This window comes from Dipodomys merriami, unplaced genomic scaffold, assembly GCF_024711535.1.
Source record: "Dipodomys merriami isolate MVZ:Mamm:240054 unplaced genomic scaffold, mDipMer1.0.p SCAF_90, whole genome shotgun sequence".
NCBI classification, from domain to species: domain Eukaryota; kingdom Metazoa; phylum Chordata; class Mammalia; order Rodentia; family Heteromyidae; genus Dipodomys; species Dipodomys merriami.
Genome location: NW_027206513.1, coordinates 3,431,535 through 3,444,258, shown reverse-complemented (window position 1 = coordinate 3,444,258; position 12,724 = coordinate 3,431,535).

Genomic DNA, 12,724 nt, shown 5'->3' with positions numbered 1-12,724 from the left:
AACTTCAGGAAATAACTGAGACTGGAGCAGAAAAGCAGGGAGAGGCTGCTTAGGAACTTCCCTTCCCAATTCCTCCTCCTCTTCCCCGTATGTTCACTGTGACTTCAGAGGACTCTGATGATGTTAAGATGTCCACTCAGGAAATGATAGTTGCAGAACAAACCACAGCTCAGAGTGGCCCATGATAACCCAGTATCCACTGCCTGACTCTAAGAGGGCTCTGGGTACAGTTATGCTGATGAATATAGTAACTGTACAGGGACACAAAGGAGGAACAGTCTGCGCAGACAAATCCATGAAGTTACTTTATTTATTTATTTTTACCAAAGAGATTTTAATTCACCTTGTCAGTTTATGGGTCCAAAGCATTTGATCAATGTCACCCTGTTCATCATTCTCCTCTACCATAAAGCTCACATCCAATTAGCCATCAAAAAAAGTGGAGGCATAGTTTAAGTGGTAGAATGCTAGCCTTGAGTGAAAAAAGAACTGAGAGCCACAGGCCCTGAGTTCAAGCCACAATACTGGTATCAAAAGAGATGTGCAATTATCATCTAATAATGAAGTATTATATGGTAACAAATAGTTGGGGAACACACTTATTTTCAGTCCTAGGATAAAAGAGTGGTTTAACACCTAGAGTTTTGTCACCATCAAATGGTCATCTTATATATTCATGGTCTCCCATTTGCTCCGATGACCATGTGCTGGTTATCTTGTCAGAGAAAGTTCAAGCAGTGTCTACCTCCAGGGTCCCAACCTTTGAGAAATTCACAGTCTCTGTTACAGCTATTTTCCTCACATGCCACTTATTCTTTTCACTTAAAAAATGTTAACTGTCAACTATTGTTAATAAACAGATGCCAAAGATGGCATACAGGAAAAAATAAAAGTAAACAGATGCAATCACATTAAAAGAAAATAATCAAAACATACCAGTAAATCCAAATTCCTTTTGCCAAATCCTGGCTCCTGTTCCCCTCCTCTGATGATAGCCATCAATTTGCATTCGTATCATTCTGGTTCATTTATTATGCATTAAATATAGGAGTATATGGTGTTGTTTTGTGTAACCCTTTGTGTATTTGTAATTGTATGTTGCTTACCCACAGGCATTTCTCTTATTGGTATAGGATTGTATTTTTGCTAATGTACTTTTTTGACTCAACAGTACATTTGAGCAGATATCTACACTGGTATGCATGATACTGTCTCATTCTTATTTGTTTATATATTTATTTTTGGGTATACTGAAGTTTGAACTCAAGGCCTTGCTATGTATATGCTTTTACTGATGAGCCATGTCACCAGCCCTGTTTTTGCTAATTATTTTTGATAGGTTTTTGCTTTCTTCCTGGGCAAGTAGTTCAGTATAATCTGCCTGTATTAGGCTTCCCATCATAGCTATGATAACAGGATAAAAATAGACGCCTATCGTTGGGCCCAGCTCTTGGTTAAGAAAAGATTTTGTGAACATTTGTGCCCAGGTGACTTCAAACTATGAGTCTCCCCCGTCTCTACCTCTCATGAAGCTGGGGTTGCAGGCATAAGCTACTAGTACCCAGTTTCTGTCTAATTCTTTATAGTTTTCATAGTGTATCCAGCAAAATGGATTAAATGTCAATTGTTCAACCATGCCTGCATTTCTTGTTTTTTTCAAACAATGTGACAGTGATATACTAATATAGTACTGTACACATGCAATTATTTCCTTGCTATAGAAAAATGAATTATGAGACCATAGAGATAAATGTGCTATTTTTGACAGATGATATATATTCTCAAATATGACTATGACCATTTATACTCCCAATGATGTGTTCATGCCTCCTTGCTCAACACTTGCTTTTAAATTAGAAGAAATATTTTTGCTGACCTAGTGTGTTGTCATTCAGTATTAGTCATGGTTATTCTAATTTACTTATCTCATTATTAATATGCTCAGCATGCTCCAGTCTGACCTCTGAGCTCTGACATCTCCACCCAAATCTTTATTCTAAGCATCATTCAGGGCATCTCTGTTCGCTGCCTACTCTGTGGCTGCTCTACCCTCCTCATCTCAGCCAACACTGAATGCCATTTGTGCTTCTCATACTTTAGCATTCAGAGCAAATGATTGGGTGACTAAGTTACTTTGGGGTTTTCCCAGCCTCACTGGCTTTCTCTTGTATACTGGTTGCTTCTCATGTGATATCTAAAGGAAGAAGTTGTTTAGAAATCATCCTTGAGTCCCCTTCTCTATAGTATTTCTCTGAGTAACCCTATTTGCTTTTATAACCTTAAATTCTAGATCTAACATGACAAATTTATTTGTCCCAGAACTCACTTTTAAACTTCATATTTTGTCTTCCTGACAGTTTGTACTGTATCAGAGTTTACAAATAGAGGATGTCATAAGCCAAATCCTTAATTTTCCTCAACCTATCTAGTCCCACAACCAGTCTTCCCCTTCTTGGCTTTTTAAGACAGAAAGCTAGGTATTATCTCTGATGATTCTTTTACCTAATCTCTACATTTACTCCATCAAAAAGTTAATTTGCAAACACTACCACCAAAATACATCGCAAATCATTCATTTCTCTTTAACATGCCACCAACCACCCTGTGCCAAGATACCAGTATAGCTTGCTTACCTGAGCTGTAGATCAGCTCCTGGTTGGTGCCTTCAGTCTACAATTGTACCAAATAAATCCAGTCTCCATATGGCAGCCAGGGTTGTCTTCATAACTATGTAATTCCAATGTTTAGACTTTCTCAATGTTTCATTTGTACTTAGAAGGAAATGCAAATTCTTTTTTAAAAAATATTTTATTTTCTTTCAGTAGTTGTAAACAGGAGTTGCCACTCAACAGAGCAGTTTATGAATACAGTGCCTCTTGATCAATGTCACTCCTTTTAACATTCTCTCCCACCAAATGCAAATTATTTACCACAGTTCACAGGCTTGCCTAGATAATTTGGGACTTGCTACTAACTGTCTACTCTTTAAGATAACTCCATAATTATATTTAGTTATGCCAACTTTCAGTTCCTTTATCATGCCAAGTTCCCTAAACTTTTATATATTCTATATCATGCATATTTCTGTACCTAATTTCATTTATTCATAGTTTGCTGCTTTTTTGAATTTTATAAATAATAGTAATATAATTAGTACTAATTCAAGACATTACGTAGAAACCTGTGAAGTATTAGCATTATTTCATAATGTGTGCTAGTCTCATGTACATGAAAATATCTGAACAGCCTGCAAATAGAGAAAGCACCATGAACTCACTAAAATAATAATGAATGATCTTCTGCCCTAGTTCTGCATTTATGAACTTTTCAAATTTTCTTTTTTCTGTATTTATTTTTTATTAGAAAGATACTATACAGAGGGGTTACAGTTACATGAGAAAGGTAATGAGTACATTTCATATCTAGCTAGAGCAATAAGACAAGATGCAAACATAAAGGAGATCCAAATAGGAAAAGACAAAGTAAAACTCTCCCTCTTTGCAGATGACATGATCTTGTATTTAAAGAACACCATGGATTCCACTCACAAGTTGCTCAAGCTGATCTGAAACTTTGGCAAAGTAGCAGGGTATAAAATTAACCCTCAAAAATCAATGGCTTTTCTGTATGCCAATAACGAGAAAAGCCTGGATGAAATCAGGAAAGCAACTCCTTTTGCAAAAGCCCCACAAAAAAAAAAAATACCTAGGAGTTAACTAAAGAAGTGAAGGATCTCTATGATGAAAACTTTAAAAACCTGTAAAAGGAAATTAAAGTAGAACTAAGGAAGTGGAAAAAACTCCCATGCTCCTAGAGTGGGAAGATTAATAGTGTGAAAATTGCAATACTGCCAAAGGTTATCTACAAATTCAATGTGATACCTATCAATATTCCAACCTCATTCTTCAAGGAAATAGAAGAAGCAACCCAAAAATTCATATGGAACAATAAAAGACCCTGAAGAGCAAAAATAATCCTTAGCAGAAAGAACAGTGCTACAGGAATATCAATACCAAATTTCAAACTCTACTACAAAGACATACTAATCAAAACAGTTTGGTACGGGCACAAGAACAGACCTGAGGACCAATGGAATAGAACTAAAGACCCAGAAATGAACCCACAGACCTATAGCCATCTAATCTTTGATAAGGGACCTCAAAAAATAGAATGGAAAAAAAGACAGCCTCTTCAGTAAATGGTGCTGGCAAAATTGGTTAAACACCTGTAGAAAACTAAAGCTAAATCTTTATATATTACCCTGCAACAGAATCAACACCAAATGGATCAAAACAGACACTTTGAAAACATGACAGGAAGGAATAGGAGAAACTGTAGGGCTCCTTGGCACAGGCCAAATTTTTCTTAATAAAGACCCAGAAACACAACAAATCAAAGAAAGGTTGAACAACTGGGATTGCGTGAAACTGCAGAGCTTCTGTATGGCAAAGGACATAGCAAGCAAGATCAATAGAAAGCCCACGGATTGGGAGAAGATCTTCACTAGCCATACAACAGACAAGGGTCTCATACCTAAAATATACTTAGAATCCAAAAAATTAAATCCCCCAACAACAAATCCTCAAAGAAAGAACTGCCCGATAAATAAGTGGGCTAAAGACTTAAAGAGAGACTTCATTGAAGAGGAAGTAAGAATGGCCAATAGACACATGAAGAAATCCTTTTTTTTTTTAAGATAAAAGGTTTATTTAACCTAAAAATCTGGAGGCTCAGGGATTTATATCTGACAATGGCTGTATTGTTAGCAGAGTTTCCAGGAAGATCAGGCTGTTTCATGGCAAAAGAAAAGTTCCACATGTGTCTCTCTGTTTCTCTTCTTTTTCTTATAAGACCACCAATTTTCAATCATTGTTTGATTAAATCTAGTATACCATCTATTATAAACCAGTCTAATTTGGGAAATAATAAAATGCAAATGATGGCTAGTTTTCTGTTTTCTTAAGGTTACTTCCTTATATGTCATCTCCTGGCCCCTATGTCAAAAATAATCTCTTTCTTTTACTTCTTGTGTTTTCTTTCTCTAGTCTTTGATGTTTTCTACCATGCAGTTGATAATCACATAATTAATTTTCCTTTATCTTTCTTTATTCTCCCCATTACCTCAGTACAAAGTCCTTGATTGAAAGGAAGAATCATTTGTCTAGTTGATCATTATATTTCCCTTAATTGTCCTTAATACATATTTGTTTAATGAACTAATTAGATATTTATAAACTAATTTTTTTCTTTGTCATTCATGGGACTTGAACTCTGGGCCTGGGCGCTGTCCCTGAGCTCTTCAGCTCAAGGCTAGTGCTCTACCACTTGAATTACAATGCCATTTCTAGTTTTCTGAGTGGTTTATTGGAGATGAGTCTCACAGAGTTTCCTGCCTGGGCTGACTTTGAACAGTGATCCTCAGATCTCAGCCTCCTAAGTAGCTAGGATTACAGGCGTGAGCCACAGGCAGCCCCTGGCTTAAACTGTTAAAAAAAGGAATTTTTCAGGGCTGGGAAGGTGGCTCAGTGGTAGAGCGCTTGCCTTGCATGCATGAGGCCCTGGGTTCGAATCCTCAGCACCACATAAGCAAAAAAGAAAAAAGCCGGAAGTGGTACTGTGGCTCAAGTGGCAGGCCCAGAGCTTAGGCCCCACGACCCGACCACACCCCCCTCCCCACCCCCACAAAAAAAAAAAAAAAAGAAAGGAAGTTTTCCCCAGGGATCCTACCCTCCTTAACAACACCTGTTATAATTTGGAACTCAAGTGTCTCCCTTAGTCCCCAGCTCAGCACTGTTGCAGGGTGCTGCAATCTTTAAGAGATGGCCTATAGGTCATTGTAAAATATGGATACTGGGACTAAGTAATGCCATCTTGTCTTCACTGCCATCTTGGCATTTTAATAGAGAAGGGAGACTTTCTGAAAAACTCTAGAGATGAAATAGGTTATTCTTTGAATTGTTATTTAGCTCCAGAAAAGTCTTACTCCGTGGAATTCTTGCTTTAGCCCATAATTGTTCCTTACCTGACTTATTTTACTTATGTAAAATACTTTTGTCAGATTTAGTTCCTCACTTGGCTAGCTTTATTTATATAAAACACTTTAGTTAAGTTTAATTCCTCACAAGTACATGGTTTTGGTCTATATAAGCTTTGTGCTAGCTACATTCACTGCTGCAAGTTTTTTGGGCATGAGTCTGCTTGTAGATGCCAGCATTTTATTAAAGACTCCTAATTGCACCTCTTAAAGTATGGCTTCTCTGTATATCACTGATCAAATTCTTGTATAACAATGGGGGGCTGTGTTAAGGAGGAGAGATGAATTGTAGTTCTCAATCTCAAACATGTCAGTCCAGGACCAGTTAAATCCATTATTTCTGAGCCTGTACTCTGAATCTCATGGTGAAAAGTGCCAGGAAGCATAAGAAATGAGAAGGGGCTTTAGACAATATATATGCTTCCAAGGCACACCACAGTGATCTAATTTCTTCAAATAGGCCCTTACCTTCTAAAAGTTCCACATCTCTTACTAATGACATCACATCGTGAATTCATCAACAGACTAATCTATCAACAAGATCAGAGCCCCTTGGTCCACTCACCTTCCAAAACACCCACCTCTGAGTACTGCTTCACTGTGGATCAAGATTTTAACACATAAACCTTTGGGGGACATTTTAGAATCAAACCATAATAGAAGACATGCTTCTAAAGAGGATAGCTTCTCCTCTTCTCTTTTTTTGCTTCCTGGGTAGGAGATGAGTTACACCCTGCATGGTGGACCAGGTTTGCTTCTTTGTGTTGTAGCCTTACTATTAGTCCCCAAGTAAAAGTTGATTGTCTCTAGGATTTGCGATCATAATGGAAAGCTGACTCACACAAATAACTTTACCAAGTAAAATCCTCCTCCTTTTTCCTAAGCCTGGATGTCACAAAGAACAATGGGGCTCCTATTTTATACAAGCTCTTTAGCTTTGTGAGGCAACTATCATGACTGTCTTTAATCTCCCCTTCTTCTCTGACACAAATCACCAGAGAGAGAATAACTTTCTTCATTCTTGATGTGCCCTTCCATTATACAGTTGCTTGCTTTACTTTCTCTGTCTCACAATGCCCAAGTGGAGGCCAGGCCAGACATTATTGTGCACACCTATCGTCCAAGTATATTACTCTCCCATTACTTCCACTCTCAAAAGTGCCACAGTATATGACACTCTAGTTGCCTATTTCAGATGTAAATCAACTGAAGCATTCATTCTGCTCCGCTCTTTCATGTTACAAGAGCAACAGTGGGACGCCTAAGGCACTGCAGAGCCTCTGGTGACTGGGTTCACTGCCATGTTCATGGTCTAATTCTACACATCCCTAGCAAAAAAGAATTCATGCTCTTTAGTAGCAGCTTTATCAGTAGTGAATTCATCAATAAACAGATATTGATATATAACCCAAGTAGGGAAGAAGAATGTCATCTATGACCCATTCCCTCACACTCTAACAATTAACATGGCAAAAAACACAATTCTTGATCAATTTCTAACATTATTCGTATCATATTAATGGATGGTCTTCACTTCAGGCAGGCCAATAGTTGGGATCAGCTTGAAATAACAACCAGACACAAAGGGCATAATAGTCCTGTAAGGGAGACAGCAACATGCTCTGTAGCCACCTATTTAAGTACCTGTCAACTAGTGAATGAATAACAAAAATGGAGTATGTATATATTAACAAATGTTATTCAGACATAATGAATGAAATTTTATGACATTTATAGGAAAATGGATGGAACTAGAGATCATCATGTTGAATAAAGACATACAGACTGTGAAAGTCAAATATCACATGTTCTCTCTCATATGCAAAATCTAGTACTTAAAAATGACAAGAATGCAAAACATCTTTTGCTTATGTTTAGGTACCAGCAGCAGATGGGATGGCAAAAGGCAAGAGTGTTGGGGTAGGGGTGATCACGGTCAAAGTCTAATATATATAAGAAAATAGAACAATGAAGCCTATTAAATTGTTCTAAGAAGAGGGGTGGACAATAAGGGGGAGCAATAGAGGGTTTGAGTTTGACTGGGGTATATTATGTTCATGTATGAAAACATCACAATAAAACCCTTTTGTAAACTAATATTCACTAACAAAAATTGGGGTAAAATAGAGAATAAAATATATCATGATGTACACTGGAATCTGCCATCAAGGCACAGTTGTGAAAATCCTGTGCCAGATTGTCACATTATCCTATCATCAGCCTAAAACCACCGCCACATCCCCCTAGTCCAACAAAGACTTTTATTGCCTTGCTGCAATAAGGGAGACTATCCACCAGGAATGATGGCCCATCCCATCACAGGAAGCTGTTTTCCTCTTCTTAGAGTCATAAGAGAATTGCAGGGAAAGGTAGCATTTGGTGGAACTGAAGTGAAGCAATGTTTGGATGAGATGAAAACAAAAAAAATGCTATGTGAAAAAAAGTCTGCATTGGGCCAGAGAAGTGGATCCAGGATCCTTATCACCTGAAAGTACAAGGTTAAGCCTAGTAGAGCTCTGTATCTGGAAACCATTTATCTGTGTCCAGGCTGAAATGAAAAATCCTTTGTCTCTGTGACAAAATGAAATGAAAATTCTGGCTGCTATAATTCAAACACTACAATTTTGGACTGTCTAAAATTTGAAGGAATAAAATCTCTTAGTAAATAACACCAGGTGCCAGTGGTTCACACCTGTAATCATAGCTAATTAGGAGGCTAAGATCTGAGGACCGAGGTTCAAAGTAGCCCAAGAACTTTACCAAAAAGCTGGAAGTTTGATCTGTGGCTCGATTGGTAGAGTACCAGCCTTGAGCAAAAAAGTTAAGGGACAGTACCTAGGCCCTGAGTTCAGGTTTCAGAACTGGCACACACAACACACACACACACACACACACACACACACACACACACACACACACACACACCACACACACACACACACACACACACACACACACACACCATATCTCTTAGTGACTAAAAAAAGTTGTAATCATTCCAGAAAAAGGGGGTGGGGTGGGGGTGGGGCAAGGTTGCTGTGACACAGCTGTGGCATATCCTAGGATGAAGAAACATTGTTTCTTGTTGAAGCTGGCTTTATCTGTGCCTTGTTATTACAGCCTTACATAGATCTTCTGCCTATATGACCAAATGCAGTCCTATCCCAGTCCTTCCAAGCCTGATCCCTGCTGTGAGGAACAAGGACCATGATCCTCTAATTCAGTTCAATCAGAAAGAGCTGTCTCCTGATTCCAGCACAGACCGTCATCTGTGACCATGACCAGACCAAAGGTGCTTCACCAAGCTTGAAATCAGCAGCCAGCTGCCTCTCAGCAACATCAGGGCTCATGGGACCAGGCACCAGTGTAAACTGGAATCCCCATTTTCCTATGGACATAATGGCTGTACTGGGACCAGCTGAAAGAAAGCTTCTGAATTTTGGTCAAAGGTAAAGATGAAGCAGAAAGCTGCTTCCTGGTGAGGCTTTGGGAGAGGAAATGACTGCTATAGCCCAGGACAGGCTGATTAGAAGTAGTCAAGAAAGTAGTTGAGTAATCTCCAGAATAGTAAATATCAATCAATCAATCAATCAATCAATAATTGACAGAAACACTTTATGGGAATCTACCAGGTTGGGTGCCTAGAAGTTGCTCCCTGGGGTCAGTTCTGGTGAAAGCAGCTATTCCCTTGAAGCACTAGCACTTTGGAGCCTAGGGCAGGCCACCAGTGTGGCTACCCCAGTTTCTAATGATGGAGTCAAGCTTTTCTTTCAGGACTCCAGGAACTGAGGCATCTTCTTTAAGGCTAAGCTCTGGCTCCCAGGTCCAGAGCCTTTTTCTCAAGTCATAGTGCTTAGAAATGAAAGGGATTCAGTTGGGCTGTGTGTATGTGTGTGTTTGTGTGTGTGTGTGTGTGTCTGTCGGTGCCTCTGTGTGTGTGTGTGTGTGTGTGTGTGTGTAAGGAGTTTACATCCCACAGCTGTGAGTGAAAAGCTAATGCTGCCGCTGTCTAGATGTGTGCATTCAGCCAGAGTTCCACTAATCTTATTCAATATGGTTGGGGTTGGTTGGGGTTGGGGTTTGGGTTGGGGTTGGTTGAATGCATGGCCAACTGCCCTGGTCTCAAAAAAAATGCTTATAACTTTAAAAATGGCTGTTGTGGGGCTGGGAAGGTGGCTCAGTGGTAGAGCGCTTGCCTTGCACGCATGAGGCCCTGGATTCAATTCCTCAACACCACATAAGCAAAAAGAAAAAAGCCGGAAGTGGCGCTGTGGCTCAAGTGGTAGAGCGCTAGTGTTGAGCTGAAGAGCTGAGGGACAGCGCCCAGGCCCAGAGTTCAGGCCCCACTACCGGACTCCCCCCCCAAAAAAATGGATGTTGTGGTTAAAAGGCAGAACATACTGAGCTCATTATCCACTCAGCAAACATCAGTATCTGCTGCATTAGTGCCATTCTGTCTCTCTCATGTGCGCTCATGCTCTCACACTAGCTCTCTCCCTCACTCTCTTAAGAATCGATTCAGTCTAAACACTCACCTGCTTTGGCCCTTGGATACTCTAGTTCATCTGGACTTTATTAACAGAATCTTTTTTTCACTTCCAATCTGCAATTTTATGAAGGCTTCCTTTAGTTATGACTACTCTGTGCTCTTTTCAGTTTACCAAGCCCTCAAAAGTCACTTCCCAGGATAATAAGCACAAGAAATGTAAAGTCTTCAGAGCAACTCTTACTCTCTGGAGATTTGTCCTTCTGAAACATTATCCCTAAAAACACTCTGCAAGAAGCATTCTACGTGAAAACACTACATCCAGAATGAAGATTTGAAAAATACAAAAACTAAGGTTCAGCATGTAAAGCTTAATGTTTTAAAAATGAAAAAAAATCATTCAATAAATGAGTGGATCCAAAAATGGTGGTACCTATACACAACGGAATTTTACATAGCCATTAAAAGAATAATATTATGTCATTTGAAGGAAATGGATGGACCTAGAACAAATCATGTTAAGTGAGGTAAACCAAGCTCAAGAGACAAACAGTACGTGTTTTCTCTCATACATGGAAGCTGGATCTAAAATACACTGGGATATAATAAATTATACCAATGTTTAGGCATTCACACACAGTGAGACCAAAAGAAGACACTATTAGGAGAGGAACACAAAGGCACAATGCCTATGTGCATCTGATCATACAAAATTATATTTATCGCAATGAACTCCAGAAAATAGAAAAAAGAGATTTTTTTAAAGAAAATGAGGGAAGGCGGCTCAGTGGTAGAGTGCTTGTCTTGCATGCCTGAGGCCCTGGGTTTGATTCCTCAGCACCACATAAGCAAAAAGAAAAAAGCAGAAAGTGGCACTGTGGCTCAAGTGGTAGAGTACTAGCCTTGAGCTGAAGAGCTGAGGGACAGCGCCCAGGCCCAGAGTTCAGGCCCCATGACCGGACTCCCCCCCCAAAAAAAAGAAAACAAAAGAAAATGAAAAAATTCACAATTGTTCAAACCATAAACTTTTCCAAAATGATGAGTTTGACAGAAAACAGAATGACTCTTCTTGTTGATGATGCCACAAAACAAAGTTAACAGTCAAAACAAAATGGTTGTAATGATTAAAACCAATAACAGGTTAAGATTTACAAGGAGCTTCTACAAATCAACAAGAAAAGATAAGAGATATGAAAGTAACAGAAAAAGCAGAAGGGGCAAACTTAACCAATAGGCAACTCACAAAGCAGAAATTCAAGTGATTCATTCATTCAAGAAACCATGCTGATTCTGATAGTGAATAGAGTAATGATACATTCTCGGTCCACTCAAAATCCTGGTAAACAGCTAGAGATGCTTAATGATAGTACCTTTGCCTGTTATGAACAAGGGTCTGGGTTCAACAATCCAAATTCCCATGAATAACAAATACCACCTAAATGTCCCTAAATATCTATGTAATATGTCAGTGTTATGTATTAAAACACTAGTTAACAGTAGTGAACTCATAAGAGGACATGTTTGCCTGTAGAATAGGACAATGCAATAGTATGTGTCAAACTGAAATTTCTGGATAATGATAATGAGATGGAATAAGCTGAAAAACACAAAAAGATGTCAAATATACCTCTACCAATGATCATAATAAAAGAAAATGGGTTAAATTTCAATAAAAAGATCAAAGTTATCAAGTTTACACACACACACACAGCTACTTGTATGTTGGCATGAGTGTAAGGGAAAATAATTCAAAGTGTTTTAATACGTTGGAATGAATACAAGGAAAATATTAGCCACAGATATTTTATATTATCATGTTTATTAACTCTAAGATGCTGTGGATTGTGAGATATACATTTATTTTATGTACTCAAAAGAAAGAAAGAGACAACACAACTTTGATACAATGCTTTCTACTTTTTTCATGAGAAATGTTCAAGTTTCTTTGCCATTTAAAAAAACAGTTTATGAGTACAACACATCTTGGTCAATGTCTTAAGAACCAGTTGAGGTGATAGAAACAGAGTAGAGTAGTACAGGGGAAGAGAAACAAGAAGCTTCTTTTCAACAGCTAAAACTGGCTTAGTAAAATTAATAAGTACACTTAAAATTTAAAAAAAATTATTAAGCAGATATGTTTCATATTGTGTTTTTTACTATAGTAAAATATTATAGTACATGTCCCAATAAATACTAACAGAAAA